Genomic DNA, 12,809 nt, shown 5'->3' on the forward strand with positions numbered 1-12,809 from the left:
ACCTGCCTCAGTCTCCCAAAATGCTGGAATTACAGGTGTGAGCCGCTGCATCTGGCCTTGAATGTTTTTTAAAAAACCTGACAGAGTAAAAATGTGTATGCCACGAATTGCGTTGTGCGTAAATTCACAGAAGGGCATGATGAAAATAAACATCCAGCCTGCCAAGGAGAGTCATGCAGAATTTCTTGAAAATATGAGTGTTCACATATTCATTTCAGATTTATTGAACTAAATGCAAATGATCAAAGCAACTCTAGTGCATGATATAATAAGTTTTGTCTGCTGTGATGCTTTAAAACCACAAAACCTTTAAAGATATTTAAATATAGGATACTACCCTAAAAGATCAATGCAGATAATTTTTTGAAATAAAAATGCTCCAAAATTATGAAACTACCAAATCTTGAGTGTTGGTATATAAATATGTACTTATTCCACAGACCTCATCCTCTCTTGTCAACTCAGGACTTCGCCTCTGCTACTGTGGCCTCAGACTCCCGCACCATCATTTTCTCTCTTTCTGCTGAGTCATCCACATCTGCATAAATAATATAGTATTAATGAAACAAAACCACTCCCATCATCTCCAGTAAATGCCATGCTATTGTTCTGCCTCCCTTTATAAGTTTTCTACAAGAAAACTCCTTGAAAGTAACACCTGCATTATTTTATTTTATTTTATTTTATTTTATTTTATTTTATTTTATTTTATTTTATTTTATTTTTGAGAAGAAGTTTTGCTTTTGTTGCCCAGGTTGGAGTGCAACGGCGTGATCTTGACTCACTGCAACCTCTGTCTCCTGGGTTCAAGTTATTCTCCTGCCTCAGCCTCCTGAGTAGCTGGAATTACAGGTGTCAGCCACCACACCGGGCTAATTTCTGTATTTTTAGCAGAGATGAGATTTCACTATGTTGGCCAGGCTGGTCTCGAACTCCTGATGTCAGGCGATTCACCACCCCCCAACCCTTGGCCTCCCAAAGCTGCATTCTGTTTCCAGTTCCTCACCTTCCATTATTCCCTTGGCCCAGTTCCATAGTTTCCTTTATGCCCCACTCCATACCAATTTTGTCAAGGTCATTAATGGTATCAATTATAAAATTCAATGGTTAAGTTTGAGTCTTCACCTTATTCAATCTCAAAGTAAGGTAGGATGCAGTTGAGATATCTCTTTTTATGGAAATATTTTCCTCATTTAATTACTAAAATGTCTCCTGCTATTGGATTTTCTCCTACCTCATTGAGTATTCCATTTCCATTTCTTTGTTTGTTTGTTGTTGTTGTTGTTGTTGTTTTTGCTTTTTTTTGAGTGGAGTCTCACTCTGTCACCCAGGCTGGAGTGCAGTGGCGTATCTCAGCTCACTGCAAGCTCCACCTCCCAGGTTCACGCCATTCTCCTGCCTCAGCCTCCCCAGTAGCTGGGACTACAGGCGCCTACCACCATGCCTGGCTGTTTTTTTTTTTTTTTTAATTTTTAGTAGAGATGGGGTTTCACAGTGTTAGCCAGGATGGTCTTGATCTCCTGACCTCGTGATCCACCCGCCTCGGCCTCCCAAAGTGCTGGGATTACAGGCGTGAGCCACCACACCCTGCCTCCATTTCCATTTCTTTGCTATTCATCCTCTTCTTCCCAGTTTCTAAAGGTTGGAGTGCACAGGTCTTCATCCTCAGCAACCTTCCTGCCTTTCTCAGCACACTTCCCTAAAAAAATCTTAGCCAGTTTTGTGGCTTTGAATGTGATCTGTATGCTGATCTTCACCAATTTATATCTCTCTGTCTTCCCTCCTAGATTCCAGCTACACTTGAAACTGCTACTTATAATAATAAGCAACTTCAATTTAATTTCACCAGATCAGAACACTGGATTTCCTGCCTCAGCAGCCTTCCCCATCTCAGAAAATGGCATCACTTTTTACCCATTAGCTCGAACCAAATACCAAGAAGTTATTCTCAACGCCCTTTGTGTCCATCAGGTTCCAGTTATGAGACAGAAACTGCTTGGTGATTTAAACAGGGAAAGTTTAATCATTAGCTATAACAGGCGTTGAGAGATTGAATCTCTTGAAGCATTGAGAGATTAGCTACTAAGAGGTAAAGAGATGTCTAAAGAATACAGAGTAGGAGATATAGCCAGCAGCCACTATCTTCAGACCAGAGGCAAAGCATGCAAAGAAAAAAGAACCTGGGTAAGGAATCCTCCCCCTTGCCCCCACCAGCCCACCTCACATACACACACAACCAGCGCTGAAATGCAGACCTTGCAGGAAATGGTGGCGGGCAGTGGTGGTGGGGGGGGTGGGGGGGGTCCCCTGGATGATGGAGAAGTTCACAAAGGTGCTGTGCTGATGGAACTCGCTGAAAAGTCATCATAGGGGTATTAGGAAAAGCTCTCCAAGGGGAGAAACTGCATCTCAGGCCATGCTGGGCATCTGTCCAGGAACTGAATGCCTTTGGAAGCTGCCCTCTGAAGGGCAGGGGTGACTGTCCACGAGGAGGCCACATGCATTGTGTGCATTAGGCAGCAGCCTGCTACAAGACAGCAGGTACCAAAGCCAGGGAGAAAAGCCTATTCCTCCCCAAGTACTGCTTCAGCGCCTTGTAATGATGAAGATTAGTTTAGCATCCTGCCCACTGGTAAGGGAGAAACATGCTAGTTTCATGGCAGGGTAATAGAGGGTGGATTTGGAGCCGAAGACAATATATGGATGGATAGCCTCTCTTTTGTTCACACCCACACCACATACGTTGTATCTTCTAATATGGATGACCCTGCTTTAAAGCATGTCTCTCATTTCTGCTGCTACTACCTTCTCGGGCTAGCACAACATTCTGCCTCTTTCTGTTTTCACTTTTGTTGCACTGTGGTCAATTCTCTGCACATTAGCCATACATCACGTGGAATTATAAATTCAATGTTATACTAATTTATAGTACTGATGTTAAATCATGATAGTCTCCACTGAAAATTTTCCTGTGGCTTTCGATCCCACTCAGATGAAAATATAAACACCATGATCAGACCCTTGCCTGCCTCTCACTTAACTTCTTTCTGTTCCTTTGTTTTTGCCTCATAAGCTTTCAATTTTCTGTTATCTCTGATGGGAACGTTTCCTCAAATGGCTGGTTCCTCCGTATCATTCACATCTGCTCCAATGTCATCTCCGCAAAGACGGTCCTGATTTCTCTATTTCTCTATCTAAAATTGTAGCTCTTCCTTCCCTACTTTTTATACTATTATATATATATATATGTGTGTGTGTGTGTGTGTGTGTATATATATATATATATATTTTTTTTTTTTTTTGAGATGGAGTCTCATGTTCTCGTCCAGGCTGACTATAGTGGTGCCATCTCGGCTCACTGCAACCTCCACCTCCTGGGTTCAAGAGATTCTTCTGCCTCAGCCTCCCGAGTAGCTGGGATTACAAGGGTGCACCACCACACGCAGCTAATTTTTGTATTTTTAGTGGAGATGGGGTTTCACCATGTTGGCCAGGCTAGTCTTCAACTCCTGACCTCAAGTGATCCTCCCCGCCTTGGTCTCCCAAAGTGCTGGGATTATAGGCATGAGCCACCACACCTGGTTACTTTACATTCTTTATGGCATTTATTATTACCACAAATTGTTATGTATTCTTAATTAACAAGAATTAATTAAATTTTTGTCCACTAGAATTTAAGTGTCATAAAGAAGGACATTATTTTTGCCTGGCTATTGTGAGCTAAGGTTTAATGGCATTCAATAAATATATGTTGAAAGAATAAAAAAATGGGTAAAGGAATGAATTCCTGCTTTTCATCAGACTGATTTGAACCCACGATCTGCCATTTTTTAGCATATAAAATTCGAGTCAGTTTCTCAATATCTAAGAACCTCAAATTTTTCTTCTCTAAGATGATAGTTTAAAACATTTAACTCTCTGAAGTTAATGTGAAAATTCACCAGGTTGGATGATAACTCCTCAGAAAACCAACAGAAAGACTTCTTGATCAAGCAGAGCCATCTCTTGATGGAGCCCAAGGAGTTTCTTAAAAAGAGCAATTAGGGCAGGATATTTATAGGGCCACAGGCCAGCCTGGGAGATTTTAAAGGTATCTTTTAAGGTTTGGATTGGACAGAGTTTATGAAATAACTGTGCTTTGATGGACACAGTAGGGTGAGGGTGGTAAAGTGAATTAAGTTAGCAAGCTGTTAGTCCTAATGAATTAGTGATTGGGTTGGCTCATGGTCTTATATTCCACGAGCAAGTGTTTCAAGGAGCAAGTAGCTAAGTGTGTTTTGCTTGTTCTCAGTATTGGTTAATAAAGAAACAGGGAGAATATATTGTCTCAGATTTGGTTAGCACTGGGGCAGAAGAGTATGTTCTATGGCATTGTTTATATGGGACAGAGGTATTTTGGTCCCAGATCTCAAGTGAGGTGGTATTTGTGAGGTATGGAAACAGTGCCAGCCCATATGCACAATGCCATAAAGCCGAGTAGATGTCTAAGTGAATTGTCCTTCACTGAGCAGCTTAGCATATGTACAGCCTGTATTCAGATAAAAGTGTCATGGTTGGGCCTCTTTGAAAAGTTCTTTTCATTAATAAAATGGTTTTTTTGGTCTTTTTTGGATGATTTAAAAATGATTCTTTCAGAGATGATAAATTATGTGCTTGGGGAAATTCTGTAATTCTGATGGGTTTGTAATGACTCTTTTTGACTTTGTGAATTGGTCCAGTAGAGCATAAACTTCAGGAGTGCCTTAGGCCTTAATAGACTATGTTCTTGTTTTAATAGTTTTGACAAAATTGTTGTGGGAATTATAATTAGAGTATCTCTCTCAGTGAATTTGATTAATTTTAAAAAATTGATAACATCTCTACATAAACAAAAGGTATTAGGGTGGTGTAAAAGTAATTGCAATTTTTGCCATTAAAAGTAATTACTTACCACAATTACTTTTTCAATAACCTAAATGTAATAAGAAAGAGGGGAGAGCCTATCCCCGAGCAGGTGTGCACTTTAGGGAAGCAGTTGATGCTTGTCCTCTGTTGTGAGGTTTTGTGATTGAATCAGCTGCTCAGGCTATCAAAGAATCTTCAACCTGAGGACCAGTTACATCAGAGTGCTGTCTGCCTGGACCCCTCTGTTGAGAACTGTAACGATTCTCTGAGTTCAAGTGGGAAAAAGAGCTGTGGTATGGCCATAGGAAAGGTGGATGATGGCTTACTCATAGCACATTTATTGGTACATTGTTGTTTTTGCTGCTGTTATTGCTGTTTCCTGTTTCATTGATGAATCAGGAGTCTTCTTTTATTAAAAACTATATATACTACTTTTACACATGTTCACAGTAACATAACAACAAGCATAGGTCTTATCATCCACTTATTCCAGGGCCAAGAATAGGAGTCAGGGAAGTTAAGTGACGAGTCTGAGGACACAGGGCTAAAACTTGGCAGAGACATGGATGTGGATATGCCCAGGTATCTGTGGCTGAAAGCTGGTGCTCTGTCTGTATGAAAGACAGGCAGAGGAAAACCTCTGGTTACAAAATTAAAAAAAAATCACAACAAAGTGACAGGAAAACAGAAACCATCTAGAAAAGAAGTCATGTCTCCTTTTTAATGACAGCTGAACTTTGTCAAGGAATTGAGATAATTATGAGCTAATATTGGGTAAAGATTCTGATTTAAAGCATTACAGACTTTCTAAAGTTTTACTTCTTTCAGGAGCAGGAACCAACTCCCTTTTCCCCTTTTATCTACATGATTTAGAAGAGTGCTCTGCTAGGAGGTCTATGAATATTTATAGAGGATAATAATAATTAAGGACAAAAGTTTCAAGACATGCACAGCAGAATTAAAGAACAGGGTCATATTTTGTGTGTCTGTTAGTGTTTAAGAGAAAGATATCTCTTAGTGTATAAGTTTTTATTTTGTGAATTTACATATCCCAAATGACAAATCACTGTTACACATGGCCATTAGAGATTGCACAATATATTTACATCTCTCTTTTAGGTGACAAAGCTATTTGAAGGGGAAAAGGATGTGTGTGGGACTGAATATAACCCAGTTAAGCATTATTACCAGAAATCAATCAGGGACAAATGTAACTTTGTCACCTCACTGCCTAAAATCTTCACTGGTTTTAACTTGAGAGGTCTCTGATTCTCCTGAATTATTTGTAAATGTTTGTGTGTACCTTATATGCATGCATTTTCCAGATATAGAATCCATAGTTCTCACTAGATTTTCAAAGTCAGTATGCAACTCAAAAGAAGTTGTGAAAGTAACAACATACAGGATACAGCCCACATTACTCATTATGACCTCTATAACTTGATGATCTGGCTCTTGCCTGTGTTTTATCTTTTTTTTTAAATTGCATGTATTTAAAGTGTACAGCATGACGTTTGCTTATACACATACATAGTGAAATGATTGCTATAGTTGAGCAAATTGACATAGCCATCTCCTCACAGAGTTGACTTTATTTTTCTTTTTTTTTTTTTTTTTTAATTTATTTATTATTATTATACTTTAAGTTGTAGGGTACATGTGCATAACGTGCAGGTTTGTTACATATGTATACTTGTGCCATGTTGGTGTGCTGCACCCATCAACTTGTCGTTTACATCAGGTATAACTCCCAATGCAATCCCTCCCCCCTCCCCACTCCCCATGACAGGCCCCTGTGTGTGATGTTCCCCTTCCTGAGTCCAAGTGATCTCATTGTTCAGTTCCCACCTATGAGTGAGAACATGCGGTGTTTGGTTTTCTGTTCTTGTGATAGATTGCTAAGAATGATGGTTTCCAGCTGCATCCATGTCCCTACAAAGGACACAAACTCATCCTTTTTGATGGCTGCATAGTATTCCATGGTGTATATGTGCCACATTTTCTAAACTAGTTCAACCATTATGGAAAACAGTATGGCGATTCCTCAAGGATCTAGAACTAGATGTACCATATGACCCAGCCATCCCATTACTGGGTATATACCCAAAGGATTATAAATTATGCTGCTATAAAGACACATGCACTCGTATGTTTATTGCAGCACTATTCACAATAGCAAAGACTTGGAATCAACCCAAATGTCCATCAGTGACAGATTGGATTAAGAAAATGTGACTTTATTTTTCTTATGGTGAGAGAACCTAAAATCTACTCTCTCAGCAAATCTGCCATACACAGTAAAGTATTATCACCTGGAGTCCTCCTGCTAGTCATTAGGTCTCTAAACAGTCATCCTACAGAATGGCAACTTTGTACCCTTTGACCAGTATCTCCCCATTTCAACTACCTCCCCATCCCTATTTCTATGTACTTAACTTTTAAAAATTCTACATATAAATGAGATTATACAGTATTTTTCTTTCTGTGTCTGGCTTATTTACTTAACATAATGTCTCCCAGGTTCATCCATGTTGTCATAAATGGCAGTGTCTCCTTTTTAAAGGTCACATGACATTCTATTCTGTACATGCATGTGTGTGTGTGTATATATAATATTAATTTTAATATTAATCCATAAATCCAACATTTTAATCCATAAATCCACCAAATGGCACTTAGGTTGTTCCCATAGCTTGGCTATTATGAGTAAGGCTGCCATGAACATGGGAGTGCAGGTATCTCTACCAGGAGCTGGTTTCATTTCCTTTGGCTATATATCCAACAGAAGGATTACTGGGTCATGTGGCAATTCTATTTTTAATTTTTTGTGGAATCTCCATTCTGTTTTCTGTAATGACTGCCCCACCAATAGTGTACAAGGGTTCCCTTTTTTTTCCACACCCTCATCAACACTTGCTATCTTTTGTCTTTTTGATAACAGCCATCCTGAGGAGTGTGAGGTAATATGATTTGGAATTGCATTTTCCTAGTGATTAGTGATGTTGAGTTTCTTTTTATATACTTGTTGGTCATTTGTATGTCTTCTTTAAGAAAATGTCTATTCAGGTCCTTTGCCCATTTTTAAACCACTTGAGTTTTTTTATTTTTTTCTTTGGTTAGTGAGTTGTGTGCATTTATTATATATTTGTGATATTAATCCCTAATCAGATATATGGTTTAGAAATATATTCCCCCAATCCTTATATAGAAATAATGGAAATATATCCTTTGTCCATAGTTTAGAAGAATTAATATGATTAAAATGTTCATCCTACCCAAGGCAGTATGCAGATTCAATGCATTCCTATTCAAAATTGCAATGACATTTTTAACAATTCTAAATTCAAATAGAACACAAAAGACCCAAAATAGCCAAGGCACTCTTGAGCATGAAGAACAAAGCTGGAGGCATCACACTTCTTGATTTCAAATTATACTGCAAAGTTATAGTGATCAAAAGAGTATGATGCTGGCATAAAAACAAACACCTAGACCAATGGCAGAAAACAGTGAGTCCAGAAAGAAGTCCAAACATATAAGGACTACTCACTTTCAATAAGGAAACCAATGTTACTCAACAGAGAAAGGCTAGTCTCTTTAATAAATGCTATTGTGAGAACTGGATATCCACATGTGAAAAAAGGAAAATGAACTCTTATCTTATACCACACACAAATATCAAGTCAAAATGGATTAAAGACTTCAGTGTAAGACTTGCTGTAAAATTCCTGGACAAAAGATAGGGGATAAGCTCCTTTACATGGGCTTTGGCAGTGATTTTTGGGTTATGACAACAAAAGTTCAGGCAACAAAAGCAAAAATAGACAAGTAGGACTACATCAAACTAGAAAACTTTACTTTTCTAGAAAGTCATCACTTATAACTTTCTTATGTGTGAGCATTATGAAGTTTCTTTAAAACTCCCAAAGCACTTCACATGTTTTCTTGCCTCAGTGACTTTGCACACGCCATTGTCTTGTTTCTCTACTGCCAACAGTGGTCTCTATTGTTTGCCCAGCAAATTGCTGACTGTGCTTTAAAACCCAGAACAGAATTCATTCCTTCAGGAAGAGCTGATCATTCCTTCATCTGTACAACCCTGCCTATTATCCACAGGTGTTTTATATTATTATGTACTCCTAAAAATGGTGCTGCTGAACTTTTCTTTCTATGAGAAAATGTTCTTTATGTATTATTAAGGAAACTAAGCATGTGATAAATCCAGTGTGTGTGTTTCTCTTTTCATGTAGAGTTTTTGAGAAGAATATAAATTGAGATTTTGGCTGTACTTATAGTTGATTCTGATTGGCTTTTTCTTTTTTCTGAATGTCTTTACTCCTGTGCACTTTAAAGTAGTAAATGTGTATGACTTACAGAATATTTTAAGGTTTAAGAAAGCAATCTATTCACTCTTGGAAAAGGTGAATTTAGTGTTGCAGTGGCCACCTTTGGTGAACAATTAAAAGCAGCATTGAAAGAATGTTGATCATGAGGTAATCTCATTTGATCTGCCAAAGGAGATTTTTGCTGTGAGGGCTGGGTGTCTAATGACAGTAAACTGTAGTCACAGATAAGGAGAGAGGATGGTTTTCAGTTAGAAGGAGGTGGTATCACATGACTACTCTCTGTTGGAATGAGGAGAGAGAACTCAGCCTCACAGAGAAGGGTGAGTTTCGAAGTGCAACTAGATTCAATACAATTTCTTCATTTTTGTGTTTTTTCTTTTCAATAAAATATTTCCTAGGTGCTTAAGTGAGTATTTTCAGAAAAAGAACAAATAATGAAGTTTTAAAATTAGGATATTCCGATCAAAGTGAGGTAACAGAATATCATCTGGGCCCCTTGTGGAAGAGTCCCCTGGCATTGCCACACATGATGGGAGCACTTCAGGGGGAAGCCCCACAGCCAGGGCCTCGTCTTCTCTGGCCATGCATTTGACCTGAGTTTTTTTTTCTTTTTCTTTTTTGAAATGGAGTTTTGCTTTTGTTGCCCAGGCTGGAGTGCAATGGCATAATCTTGGCTCACCGCGACCTCCACTTCCTGGGTTCAAGTGACTCTCTTGCCTCAGCCTTCTAAGTAGCTGGGATTATAGGCATGCAACACCACGCCCAGCTGATTTTGTGATTTTAGTAGATACAGGGTTTCTCCATGTTGGTCAGGGTGGTCTCAAACTCCTGACCTCAGGTGATCCCGCCTTGGCCTCCCAAAGTGCTGGGATTACAGGTGTGAGCCACCGTGCCTGGCCTTGACCTGATTTTTAACCAGTGCTCTCAGATGTGGCTGATTAGCTCTCACACCACAGCGATGTCATCACTTTTGTCAAAAGCAAAAGACAATTGGTAGGGACAGTAGTACTTCCACAGAGTGTTAGTAGGACACAAACCTGGCTGCACCCTCCCTAGGCTCTGTGGTTCTAGTCATCAATCCCTTATGTGCACTTGTTGGCAGGTACTTGATATAATCTGCTCTTAAGTATTTGCTTATATGTCTCCTGGATCGTGAGCTCCTTGAAGGCAGGGCCTGTTGCTGAAACAATCTTTATCTCAAAGTCTGCCATGTGGTCATAGCAGTTAAATATTTAATCTAGTGTAAATTAATCATTTAATTTAATTTAATGTAGTGGTACCATAAACCAGACATCATCTGGTATCAGCATGCCTTGATTAAAGCTACAGAGTTTTGGAAGAAATAGAATTTGTGTAACTCTCAGTCCTGATGACTTGCTTTTCTCCAAGGTAACGATATTCTTATTATGTATTTGCAAGTATAACCTGGAGAGTGGGGAGCTTTCAGATTCTCATTCTTTTCCTTTTGCATTCTTTTGGGCTTTTGGGAAGAGTAGCACTTAGCCAGACCAGTCATTTTTCTTTCAGTGTGAAGAAACTAGTCCTCGCTGGAGGCCGACTTTGACAGAAAATCACTGCAAGTGCCTGGAATGTAGGTTCTGAGTAGGAGTCCATGAGGGCTAGTTACTAAGGAAGAAACAGTGGAGAGAGGCAAGTGTCAGGATCAGGAGGGCAAAGGTTGAGATGGGCCTGCTTTCCTAGTTCAACTGCAGTCTAGCGATGTCCAAGAACATTTGGACAGGCATTTCAGACAGGAGTCCAGTTACATTCTCTGAATTTGACCAGACTTGGGGACAACAAAATATTTGGCAAACTACCTGTTAGAAATATTTTCTGTGTTCATGTAGGCAACGGTGACACATGCAGCATCAAGTGAGTGAGCAGGCAGGTGCATGTAGTTCTGCACAGTCGTTCTCAACTATTCTTCCCTATCCTGTGATGGATAGTACTCACACATGGAACACTATATCTCCCAGTAAAACTCACAGAGGCTGGAGGCTGGTGGATATTCCCTGTGGAGTAGCCGTAATTCTGCATTGTCCTCTCCTCTTCAAGGAAATATGTTGGAACATATGGAAAATATGTCATAACAGATGGAACTTAGATGCTGGCTGTAAAGCTCCCATTTCCTTTGAAAGCAGTTTTCTCCCTAGGGCTGGAGATAACCAGACTTTGTATTTTTGTACCTGAAGTTTTGTGCCTACTGAAATAGACCCTTTTGCTCTCAATGGTCCCTCTTAGTGATGTTGCTGGAGATCAAGTACCCCACTCACTGTTCTGAAAGAATGTGTCATCCATGTAAAGCTCAGCAGGAACCTGGAACACAGAAACCTTGCTGTGTATAGTTAGGCAAAATGTATCCCTTACGTATTGATTTGATTCTGCTTTATGTTTTTTCCTAGAAGCCAAGGACCTTTCTGGAAGAAAGAGAAACAGAATACAAATATCATCTCTGAAGTTTACAATAATTAACTAGAACATGTGTGATGGATTAGAAGGGTGGCAAATAAAACCAGCTACCAAGAAAGGTCAACAGGGTACCCCAGGAGGAAACTCACCATCAGGGAGGGATCTAAATGAGTGATTTGGATGCAACCCCAGAGCCTAGATATTCTTCGAAAAAGGCTGGATTGAGACACAATTTGTGGCTGTACTGTACCCTTTCCTGATGCAGTTCTCATTATTTTACTCTTTCCTCCTATCTTCTACTGGGAAGAGGCGCATGTATGCAAACTCAAAGAGCTGGTATCTCAGAGCCCAGACAGTTGGGTGTTGCATCCTGTGCCTGTTGCTTTGGGGCACCCCTGGTTGAGTGTACTATTAGGAGTCAAACACTTTCATCTATTACAGAGAAACATTGAAGGATCAAAGACTGTAGACAGCATATTACACAGGGTTGCTGGAGTGCCAACTGTGCAAGGGTGGCTGGGCCTTGGTTACCATGGTGATTCCTCGGACAAGCAGAGCCCAGCTCCAGAGCTGTGGGATCACACTGGCTTACTGCTCGCTAGGTCCCAGCAGAACATGGGGCCTGCACCACCTACCCAGAAGTGAGCAGATTAGAGATCAGCTGTCGTGGGCACAGCTGGTTCTGTGCTCTCCAGACAGATGGCAGCAGCAGGGAAACACCAAGGAGAGCTAATTATTCAGGAGTGTAAACTACACTAGAGAGTCTTAGCATGACCTGGATAGAAGCCCAGAATAAAATCTCACTTTCCAACCATGTGCTTGGGGACACTGTCGTCACAGTTTGAATACTGGAGGAAATATGACTGTGTTTTCATTAATGAACTAATCAGTTGATTTATTTTTTATTGTACATATTTACAGTGCACAACATGATGCGTTCATACATGAAGTGAAATTATTACTCACTTTGGAGTACCTTTACTTTTATAGCATGGAATATTATACATTCTTTAAAAAGAATAAAATCATGTCCTTTGCAGGAACATGGATGTAACTGGAGGCCATCATCCCAAGCTAATTCAAGTAGAAACAAAAAACCAAATGCTGCATGTTCCCACTTATAAGTCGGATCTAAACATTGGGCACTTATGGAAATAAAGACGGGAACAA

Source organism: Macaca nemestrina, chromosome 4 (genome assembly GCF_043159975.1).
Source record: "Macaca nemestrina isolate mMacNem1 chromosome 4, mMacNem.hap1, whole genome shotgun sequence".
Taxonomy (NCBI): domain Eukaryota; kingdom Metazoa; phylum Chordata; class Mammalia; order Primates; family Cercopithecidae; genus Macaca; species Macaca nemestrina.